The sequence below is a fragment of the Triticum dicoccoides genome, chromosome 5A (genome assembly GCF_002162155.2).
Source record: "Triticum dicoccoides isolate Atlit2015 ecotype Zavitan chromosome 5A, WEW_v2.0, whole genome shotgun sequence".
NCBI lineage: Eukaryota > Viridiplantae > Streptophyta > Magnoliopsida > Poales > Poaceae > Triticum > Triticum dicoccoides.
Genome location: NC_041388.1, coordinates 501,037,193 through 501,049,609, shown reverse-complemented (window position 1 = coordinate 501,049,609; position 12,417 = coordinate 501,037,193).

The following is a 12,417-nucleotide window of genomic DNA, read 5'->3' as shown; positions in this document are numbered from 1 at the left end:
CAAGAGTAAGAAAGATTCTTCATCTAGTAGTAAAAATAATCATGCTAAATCCAATATTGTTGCTTCTAGTAGTCACTACAAAAAAAAAGACACATCTGTGACATTTTGGGCTAAACGAATTTTTTTCTTGTCATGCTTATGACACTTCTATGACGATAATTGTGACGAAACCCGGCATTAACATAGATGTGGTGGGCTCCTACTTCTATGACAAAAAATCATGACATAAAATGGGATTTTCGTCCTAGGTGGGATGGAGACGTAGCTGCATGACATTATTTGGGCCATCCATGAAGGAAAAAACCATGGTAGAAGCGAGGGCGAGGAAAATATTGGGGAGTTCCCGGTTACAGTGGGTGGTCGGGGCTGATGCACGGAAGTTTGCACGTTTCTCTTGTACACATACACATGTGTGTGCGAGGTGCTGCGCTCTAACTGAACCCGAGCGAGGCATTGGGCTCTAACTGAACCCGAGCGATTGCACTAGCTATGTTACTAAACCCCGATTGATCCCTTGCTGTTAACTAAACCTGAGTGATTCCTTTGCTACTGCTGCTAACTAAAGCTGATCGATGTTGCCTCTTGATGAACAGTGAGCATTGTTGGGGGGGTGGATGAACAGTTCCCGGTGGGGTGGGGGTGGATGAACAGTACCCTATGGTAGTAGAGGTCATTGTTGTTGGATGAACAAGACCCTGATCAAGCCGGTTGGGGGTGGATGAACAAGACCCCGTGGGGGGCTGGATGAACAAGACCCCGTAGAGGGCTGGTTGAATAGTACCGGTGGAGGGCTGGATGAACAATAGCCCGTGGAGGGGTGGTTGAACAGGACCCCGTGGAGAGGGCTGGTTGAACAGTAGCCGGTGGAGGAGCGGTGGAGGCTGGATGAACAGGAGCCCGTGGATGAACAACCACAGGTGGAGGCTGGAGGAGGTCGATGGTGGAGATGAGCAGTATCCCGTGGAGTCCCGTTTTGCAGTATGCCACACCCCTCCCGATGAACAGGACCCCCGTTTCGACCGTAGCGCTCCAACACAAGTCCGTTTCCTCCGTTTTGCGGTACACCACACCCCTCCCGATCAATAGGACCCCGTTTCGATCGTAGGAGGTCCAAGAGTTGTCCGTTTCCTCCGTTTTGCGGTACGCCAGACCCCTCCCGATGAACAAGATCCTGTTTTCAACCGTGGCTGGTCGAACACAAGGCCATTTCCTTCGTTCTGCTGTACGCCAGGCCTTGTTACGATCGACTGTTCCGTCCAAGCCGGTTGGCTCCCGATGAACACAATGACACAGTTTCTCCGTTCTGGCCCAGCCATGTACACGAGCACTGTCCGTACGTATGCGCGCGTAGGCATTCAAGAACCCGCCCGTATGTACGTACATGGCCGTATTTACTTTCTTGCACCCTGGTTGTACGTACGTGTACATGCTACATGCGCGCCTCTACTACGACACGTGCGCGCCTATACTACGACACGTGCCCTTCCTCACACGGCCACGGTTCATCATTGCAGCCCGCAGACAGACCGATCGTATGTACGTACATGTTCGCGACCAAATTGACAACGCTACGTACTCTTTGACCAGGTGGGTCCCAACTGTCAGGCACTTCCTTGCATGTGAAGATGTAACTGGTGGGTCCCAGCAGTCAGGGGGGAAACATTTTTTTCATGAAATACGGTGGCATGTCTGGTGGGTCCCTGCTGTTAGGTGGAGGAATCATTATTTTGCGTATAATAAGGAGGCACTTCCTTGCTGTGGCCGTGGACCCAGCTGTCAGCCTCTCCACGTATAGTACTCTTCCGATGGAAGTCGTTCGTTGACCACATTGACCACGCCACGCCGAGAGCACCAAGACAGTGGATGACGACGAGGCCTAGGAAGGGGACGACGCGGAGCCGGGGAAGACGCGACAGTGGATGCCCACGAGGAGAGGAGTACGAGGCTTCACTGGTTCGGCTTCAGTGTGAGGCTGTCGTCGCCGCATAATAACAGGGGGTGTGGGTGAGTAGTGGGATGACCTAGCCAGCGGTGGGAGTAGTAGGGGGTGGTGAGGCCTCCGCGGCAGCACAGCCGGCCACGGGAGCCAGGAGCAGGCGGCATGACCGGTGCTGGTTTGGGCGGCTGGAGCATGAAGACCAGAGGTTGAAGAAGCACTACAGCCGTTGGATGGACATCCTATGGTCACTGGAGCTAGAATCATTCATATTGACTAAGTTGCAAATCCCTCCGTCCGCGTCAACTTAGTAGGCCCACAAGTCAGCCTCCCATATGGTGGGTCCCAGCTAGCAGGGGGAGTATTCATTTTTTGTGCGTAATAAGGAGGCACTTCCTTGCGTGCGAAGATATAGCTGGTGGGTCTGAGCTGTCAGCGAGGGCAACATTTTTTTTGCGAAATAGAGGGGCCCTTCCGGTGGGTCCTAGCTGTTAGGTGGAGCAATCATTATTTTGCATGTAATAAGGAGGCATTTCCTTGTGTGCGGTCATGGACCCTGCTGTCAGCCTCTCCACGTACATTGCACTTCCAATGGATGTCATTTGTTGACCACATTGACCGCGCCGAGAGCACTAGGGCGGTGGACGATGGCGAGGCCTATGAAGGGAACGGCACGGAGCCGGGGAAGACACTGCAGTGGCTGCCCACGCAGTGGGGAGTACGAGGGTTGACTGGTTCGGCTGCCGTCGCCGGAAAATAACAGGAGGTGTGGGTCAGTAGAGGGATAGCCAGGCCAGGGATGCGAGTATGGTGGGGCCGTGAGGCCTGCCCGGCAGCACAGGCGGCCATGGGAGCCGGGAGCAGGTGGTTCCACCGGCGCTGGTTTGGGCGGCTGGAGCAGGAAGATCAGAGACTAAAGAAGCACGATTGCCGTATTGACATCTAATGGTCACTGCTGCTAGAATCGTTTGTGGACTAAGTTGACAAAGCCTTTCGTACACGTCAACCTAGTAGACCCACAAGTCAGCCTCCAAATCTGTCCCAAACAGCATACAGCCCAAAATTTCTAGCTAGATTCAAATTAATTTAAGAACTAAACATACCTTAATTTAAATCCAATGAAATTTTACCCGCACAAAAACAATGAAATTTAAAATACCAAAATTGAAAAGAAAAAAATATTTTGGAACTAATTGCATGTTTGTAGTATTTTTTCATTTTACAGCCCATTTATTATTACTTATAGCCCATTTCTTATTACTTATAGCCCATTTTCCGGGCAAGCCCGAATGCATCCCTCCTCGTCTTGAAAGATTTCTAGCCCAGCAGGGTGTAGAAAAGTAAGTAGGCCTACGTTGGTTATTATGCAAAAAAAGCCGGGCTAGCCATTTTCAGAAAGGAAAAAAACAAACTGGGCTGGTCATGTGGTAAACATATGAAATAAAAGCCTCGGCTAGATGGGCTACAGCTCCCGCACAACCCAGTTGATACCCTTCTCCATCCCAAAAAAACAAAATTACTGTGCGCACTGCTGGGTCCCTACTGTCGTCCTCACCATGTACAGTCATCTCCTTATTCCTCTTGGTTGTTGACCATGTTGACAACACCGGAGGGCGGCGCCGCGGCGAGCGAACCAAGGTGGAGGACGATGGTGAGGCCTCGGACGGGAAGGAATATGAGCCGGGGAAGATGCACAGAGTTTTAGGGTGTGATGTGGTGACGATGCATGCGCGGCAGCACAACCAGCCGTGGGAGGCGGGAGCAGGCGGTCCCGCCGGCGCTGGTTTGGCTTTGGCTGCTGGAGGAAGAAGAGACTGAAGAAACATGACGAACGTTGAATGTCAATCCAACGGTCAAGGTTGTCACAATCATTTATTGACTAAGCCGACACTAAGTAGCATACTTTTTAATATATAGGAAGAGAAGAAAAACTAGGCTCGTTCGCCTGATAACATTCCCGAAACTGCGCCGCAACTAAAACTATGAGGAAAATTCGTTTGGCTGTCGTCCTCCTCCGATGGAACGTCCGCCACATAAGTGACTAGCACCCTTGGTTTTCAACCAAGAGGTCTTGGGTTCGAGTCCCAGGAACTCTCAATTTTGTCCTGCTTCCTTCCTCGCAAAAAAGAAAGAAAATCAAAGACTTGAGAAGGCGTACAGAACAAGCTAGTGTACCAGTAAAGAGACATTGATGAGTTTTAGAAAAAAGAGAGATGTGCTCCTGTAGCTGGCTCGAATCCAAACCTAGACTATGACTATATATGGTGCTATGCTACTCTGCAAGTAATGAAACTGACATATCCAACATTCACTTCTCCTCTTCTCTATTTACTCTGCCTAGCATCAGAAGCTCTGGCCGCAGCAACCATGTCCGCTGGCTGCTCGTCCACCTACTCTTTAGTAGGGAACAACCAGATACGCACCAACTTGCCACCCGTACCATTGCCTGTGGGTCTCATCACACCCCCGCCAGCACACACACCACTGCCGGTTGCTCATCGCAACCCGCTGCCATTGGTGTGGTGCCACTACTGCAAATCACGCAGAGTCACCCGTCGCGTCTCAACCACAATCCTCAACCCTGGCCGAGTCTTCTACAAATGCCCGAATCATGGGGTAATAATATGTTTAAGTGTTGTTCTGCTGCTTTCAGTTGCTGATTTTTTTAATAGTTTGGTTGATGATCTTCCAATTTGACTCGTGCATAAAAGGGAAGATTCATGTGATTTGTATTTCTGGGAAGTTGCTGATGTGGGGGAATGCAACTACACTGATTATTTGGTTAGCCGAGGAATCCCAATACCAGCAAGTTGGGGTGTTGGACAAGTAACTGAAGGAACAGTAGAAGAGGAATATGCAGAGAAGAAGGTTAAAGATGCAGTTCCTCTGGTCATGGCCAAGCAACAGCTGTTGAACGACCTTGACAGCAATGAGGAGATTAAAGAGCCTGTGAAGATAATGGGCAAAATCGATGTGCTCTATAGGATGATTGTCTCTTTATTTGCAGTGTATGTAGCACTCGTGATGTATTTAGTGGCTATGACATGAACACTTTGCTGAAAATAGTAATGAATGAAACCTGTGTAGCAGGCGGGCCGTAGTGTTGTGAACATCTAATGATTTCTATTAACGTAAATCGGGGGGTATCCCCTTTTGCTCATAAATAAATAAATAGTAGAGGCCCTTTTGGTAATAAATAAATAAATTAGCAGAGGTCCTGTCGGGTCAGCTTTGTTCTCATTCGAAGACGTCTAGCAAATTGCAATCCAACATCAGACTATGTCATCAAATTCAAGTTTCACAGCCAAATATGAGTACAACTAAACAACAATGTCATCATGTTTTAGTCGTCATACGATCACCAAACACAAATCAACATACATAAAAAGTGATATTCTCACAGCAAATACTAAACAACAAGTTCATCAAGTTTCTGTTGTCATAGCAAACACAATTTCACATAGTAGGTAAAAAACGTCTTCTGACAGGCAAATACGACAAAAGTAATCTAATCATTGCCCGCAGCTGCAGCGTCAACATCTTCGCCATGTGTATCAGTCTGAACCGTAATTCCCCAAAGTGTCATCTTCTTCTTCATCCTCAATGTCCTCGAACATCGAATTCTTCTTGATTAACTCTTGTATGTCCACAGGATGACATGCATTCTTTTCGCCAGCGTCATTGACGTGATGGTTCTCAAAGATATTAGGAACATCTGTGGAATCTTGTACATCAGGAGTAGTGTAAGAATCATCTTGTTATGCAACTTAATTAAACGAATTCCTCTGCTCAAACCTTTGCAATACTCTCCATTCATCGCTACGTGCAAATGTGTTTTCCAAGAAAAATATCTATGTCGCTTGATTTGCCAAAATAAAAGGCTCGTTGGTCTGGTACGCTGCCTTGACATTGATGGATTTGAAATAATCATCAACTCTAGGTTTTGCAATCCTGGAAAATAGGTTATACCAACGACAACACAACAGAACCACACACCGATGATCCTCGAAACTAGAGATATACTACAACTGAACAATGTCCATTATGTTAGCATACATTTCAATTGTCTATCTGCCATACGTATCCGTGCTCATGATGGCACTGTTTTGTGTCTTCCTACCTTCATCGCGTGCAAGGGTGTTGTAGCGCACATCTCCAACAACGCAAGATTCATAATGTCTTACCCGAGTATCAGGACCCATTGCTAGTGCGTAAAGGGCATCATCAACTACCTGCCCATCCTCCCGCATCTTCCTAACCTATTGTTAGAAAATAGGCAAGCTGATCATCTTATGTACTCAATATATTAAAAAATTGACAGTGCAATTCAAAAGCTTACATGGCTCTTGAACCATTTCACAAATCCTGCCGTAACCACTTTGTCAATGTTTCCTGAATTTTGCGGCAGTAACTCCTTTTTGTAGATGCTGCTGTAGTGACCAGACCTCAAACAGTCTGATCTCTGTGCTCCGGTGTCATCCCTAGATCAGCAATGCTGACACCACACAATACTTGGAGGATTTATAGTAGAGTAGCAATCATACACTTATTACATCGAGTGTCTCAAAAGAGAACTTATTACAATAAATATGGATTTAGGCCATCTAATAACGATAACAACGGAAGGCTTGGAAGATAAGTGAGTCCATCAACTCCAACGGCATCACTGAGTATAGAACCACGACCTAAAACTCCTTAATCGTTGTCTGAAAAGTCTGCAACATTAACGTTGCAGCCCGAAACGGGTCAGCACATGGAATATGCTGGCAATGTAACACATAGAGAGTAATGGAATGAAATAGCTATACTATATGCATATTTGGCTGGTGGAAAGCTCTATGGTTACAGTTTTGCGTAAAGCCAATTTTTCCCTACTGCAAAGGAATAAATTTGTTTAACTATCAAGGTAGTTGTTAAACATTGAGAATGGTTGACAGCATTCTCAATCCCAATTAAACATCATCATTAATCAAACCCAACAAAATTAATTTAGAGTAACATGTTGAGATTCACATGATAATCCAGGTACTAGATACTCAAGATGTCCGTAACCGAGGACACGGCTAATCATGATTAGTTTATTACACTCTGCAGAGGTTTGCACACTTTTCCCCACAAGACTCGATCGCCTCCGTTTGGTTTCTCGCACTACACGGTGTTTGAGAAGACGGATGACCGAGACATAGTCTTTCAGAAGTGCTAGCACCTTACGACCGGGTAGACCGTACCACCTACATCCCCTACATCTACTAGTCTACCACTGTAAGAGTTTGCACGACTTAGTCAACTATGCTAGAGCCCATAATAGCTTGTGGCTGCACACGGAAGTTTCTAGTATGAATAGTCTCATGATCCCTTTGAGCCTGGGTGGCGGTCCAAAAGAAAACAGGCAAGTTCTGGAATACCCAGGTGCCTCAATCCACCCAGATGTGTGTTTAAGTTTCCACCTTAGATAAACCATTAATTAACAAACTCACATCTGTCATGGATATCACTCACCCAATCCACATCTACTAGCATAGCATGGCATAATAAGCAAACGTAGAAGTAACTTCCAAAGGTTTGATAATAAACAGGTAATAGGTACTACCTCAACTACTTCCCATCCCACAATTTAATTAGATCCTAATCATGCAATGTTTGAGGATTGATCTAATGCAATAAAATTGGGTAGTAGAAAAGGTATGATCAAAGTGTTACTTGCCTTGCTGATGATCCGGGAAACCTAGAGATTCGAAGTAACAGGCGGCGCACTCCGGGTATTCTATCGCAGACAAACAAACAAGCATACAATAAGTACTCATCTAATGCATAGGTAAAAGTCAAATAAGAGATCTAACCAGAAGGTTCAACTTAAGAACTTCGGTTGGCAAAAAGAATCAAATCGACGAAGCAACAAAAGTCAAATGGCAAAAGAAAACAACTTTGTTCTAGTAATCTGGATCTAGGGCAAATTTTACAGTAGCAAAAACTTGTTTAAGTCGGTTAAACGGTTAGAGGGTTTCGATACGAAACTCCAGGCGCTTGAATCGCCTGATTCCCATAAACGAGCGAAAAGTTATACTAAAACGAAAATCGGATCAGAAATCGCGATTAGAAAAATCACGTATTTAATCCGAGAATAAGAAAAACGACGAACGCTCGCTAATTAAATAAACCGGAAAAACCGATCTATTTAAAAAACGAAACTAAAAAAACCGACGAAAAACCGAATGATTTAAAAAAAACGGCAGCACGGATTTCAAAGCGCGGCGAACCTCGGGCGGCGTGCGGCGGCGGCGGGAGCTGGCGGCAACGGCGGCGGGACTGGTGCTGGGGCGGCTTAGGGTTTCGGCTGGGCCTCCTCCCCCGGCTTATATAGCCTAGTCGGGCCAGAGTTCTAGTCGGACACGGCCCGTTAGGTCGGTTCGTTTTTTTAAATAAGCACGCGCAGAAGAAAAATAAAAAGAAATACTAAACTGTCTCCAAAAATCCTGAAATAAATTTTCCCGGGCTTCTAAAATCAAGCCGCACAAGGTGAACATTTATTTGGGGCCTAAATGCAATTTTGAAAAACGCACATTTTTCCTAAATTCAAATAAAATAACGAAAAACTCTGAAATAAAATCTTATTTGATTTTTTTGTTAAATCCTCAATATTTCTTTATTTTGGGAAAGTCATTTTATTCCCTCTCTCATATTTTGTAATAGAAATAATTGATGATAAAATAAATAAAATCGAATGATCCTATTCTCAAAATTTGAGAAAACTCAAATATAAAAATAATGAAAGCCCCAACTCTCTCCGTGGGTCCTTGAGTTGCGTAGAAATTTCTAGGATCAACCAAAATGCAAAATAAAATATGATATGCAATTATGATCTAATGTATAACATTCCAAATTGAAAATTTGGGATGTTACAAACCTGCCCCCTTAAGATGAATCTCGCCCTCGAGATTCGGGTTGGCTAGAAAATAGGTGAGGGTGGTCCTTGAGCAAATCTTCCGCTCGTTCCCAGGTGGCTTCTGTTGGGTTTCGTAGTAATTTCAAAAAAATTCCTACGCACACGCAAGGTCATGTGATGCATAGCAACGAGAGGGGAGAGTGTTGTCTACGTACCCAACGCAGACCGACTGCGGAAGCGCTGACACGACGTAGAGGAAGTAGTTGTACGTCTTCACGATCCAACCGATCAAGCACCGAAACTACGGCACCTCCGAGTTCGAGCACACGTTCAGCTCGATGACGATCCCCGGACTCCGATCCAGCAAAGTGTCGGGGAAGAGTTCCGTCGGCACGACGGCGTGGTGACGATCTTGATGAACTAAAGCAGCAGGGCTTCGCCTAAACTCCGCTACAATATTATCGAGGAATATGGTGGCTGGGGCACCGCACACGACTAAGGAATAGATCACGTGGATCAACTTGTGTGTTTCTGGGGTGCCTCTACCTCAGTATATAAAGGAGCCAAGGGGGAGGGGGCGCCGGCCAGGAGGAGGGCGCAGGAGGAGTCCTACTCCTTAGGACTCCCCCCCCCCAATCCTAGTTGGACTAGGATTCCCCGAGGGGGAAAGAGGGAGAGGGGGGCCGGCCACCTCTCCTAGTCCTAATAGGACTAGGGGCGGGGGGAGGCGCGCATCCACCTTGGGCTGCCCCTTTCTCCTTTCCACTAAAGCCCATTAAGGCCCATATGGCTCCCGGGGGGTTCCGGTAACCTCCCGGTACTCCAGTAAAATCCCGATTTCACCCGGAACAATTCCGATATCCAAACATAGGCTTCCAATATATCAATCTTTACGTCTCGACCATTTCGAGACTCCTCGTCATGTCCGTGATCACATCCGGGACTCCAAACAACCTTCGGTACATCAAAATGCATAAACTCATAATATAACTGTCATCGTAACCTTAAGCGTGCGGACCCTACGGGTTCGAGAACAATGTAGACATGACCGAGACACGTCTCCGGTCAATAACCAATAGCGGGACCTGGATGCCCATATTGGCTCCTACATATTCTACGAAGATCTTTTATCGGTCAGACCGCATAACAACATACGTTGTTCCCTTTGTCATCGGTATGTTACTTGCCCGAGATCCGATCGTCGGTATCCAATACCTAGTTCAATCTCGTTACCAGCAAGTCTCTTTACTCGTTCCATAATACATCATCTCACAACTAACATATTAGTTGTAATGCTTGCAAGGCTTATGTGATGTGCATTACCGAGAGGGCCCAGAGATACCTCTCCGACAATTGAAGTGACAAATCCTAATCTCGAAATACGCCAACCCAACATGTACCTTTGGATACACCTGTAATGCTCCTTTATAATCACCCAGTTACGTTGTGACGTTTGGTAGCACCCAAAGTGTTCCTCCGGCAAACGGGAGTTGCATAATCTCATAGTTATAGGAACATGTATAAGTCATGAAGAAAGCAATAGCAACATACTAAACGATCGGGTGCTAAGCTAATGGAATGGGTCATGTCAATCAGATCATTCAACTAATGATGTGACCTCGTTAATCAAATAACAACTCATTGTTCATGGTCAGGAAACATAACCATCTTTGATTAATGATCTAGTCAAGTAGAGGCATACTAGTGACACTTTGTTTGTCTATGTATTCACACATGTATTATGTTTCCGGTTAATACAATTCTAGCATGAATAATAAACATTTATCATGATTATAAGGAAATAAATAATAACTTTATTATTGCCTCTAGGGCATATTTCCTTCAGTCTCCCACTTGCACTAGAGTCAATAATCTAGATTACACTGTAATGATTCTAACACCCATGGAGCCTTGGTGCTGATCATGTTTTGCTCGTGGAAGAGGCTTAGTCAACGGGTCTGCAACATTCAGATCCATATGTATCTTGCAAATCTCTATGTCTCCCACCTGGACTAGATCCCGGATGGAGTTGAAGCGTCTCTTGATGTGTTTGGTCCTTTTGTGAAATCTGGATTCCTTTGCCAAGGCAATTGCACCAGTATTGTCACAAAAGATTTTCATTGGACCCGATGCACTAGGTATGACACCTAGATCGGATATGAACTCCTTCATCCAGACTCCTTCGTTCGCTGCTTCCGAAGCAGCTATGTACTCCGCTCCACATGTAGATCCCGCTATGACGCTTTGTTTAGAACTGCACCAACTGACAGCTCCACCGTTTAATGTAAACACGTATCCGGTTTGCGATTTAGAATCGTCCGGATCAGTGTCAAAGCTTGCATCAACGTAACCTTTTACGGTGAGCTCTTTGTCACCTCCATATACGAGAAACATATCCTTAGTCCTTTTCAGGTATTTCAGGATGTTCTTGACCGCTGTCCAGTGATCCACTCCTGGATTACTTTGGTACCTCCCTGCCAAACTTACCGCAAGGCACACATTAGGTCTGGTACACAGCATTGCATACATGATAGAGCCTATGGCTGAAGCATAGGGAACATCTTTCATTTTCTCTCTATCTTCTGCAGTGGTCGGGCATTGAGTCTTACTCAACTTCACACCTTGTAACACAGGCAAGAACCCTTTCTTTGCTTGATCCATTTTGAACTTCTTCAAAACTTTGTCAAGGTATGTGCTTTGTGAAAGTCCAATTAAGCGTCTTCATCTATCTCTATAGATCTTAATGCCTAATATGTAAGCAGCTTCACCGAGGTCTTTCATTGAAAAACTCTTATTCAAGTATCCCTTTACGCTATCCAGAAATTCTATATCATTTCCAATTAGTAATATGTCATCCACATATAATATCAGAAATGCTACAGAGCTCCCACTCACTTTCTTGTAAATACAGGCTTCTCCGAAAGTCTGTATAAAACCAAATGCTTTGATCACACTATCAAAGAGTTTATTCCAACTCCGAGAGGCTTGCACCAGTCCATAAATGGATCGCTGGAGCTTGCACACTTTGTTAGCTCCCTTTGGATTGACAAAACCTTCCGGTTGCATCATATACAACTCTTCTTCCAGAAATCCATTCAGGAATGCAGTTTTTGACATCCATCTGCCAAATTTCATAATCATAAAATGCGGCAATCGCTAACATGATTCGGACAGACTTAAGCATCGCTACAGGTGAGAAAGTCTCATCGTAGTCAACCCCTTGAACTTGTCGAAAACCTTTCACGACAAGTCGAGCTTTGTAGACAGTAACATTACCATCAGCGTCAGTCTTCTTCTTGAAGATCCATTTATTCTCAATTGCTTGCCGATCATCGGGCAAGTCAACCAAAGTCCATATTTGTTCTCATACATGGATCCCATCTCAGATTTCATGGCTTCAAGCCACTTTGCGGAATCTGGGCTCACCATCGCTTCTTCATAGTTTGTAGGTTCATCATGATCTAGTATCATGACTTCCAGAACAGGATTACCGTACCACTCTGGTGTGGATCTTACTCTGGTTGATCTACGAGGTTCAGTAGTATCTTGATCTGAAGTTTCATGATCATTATCATTAGCTTCCTCACTAACTGGTGTA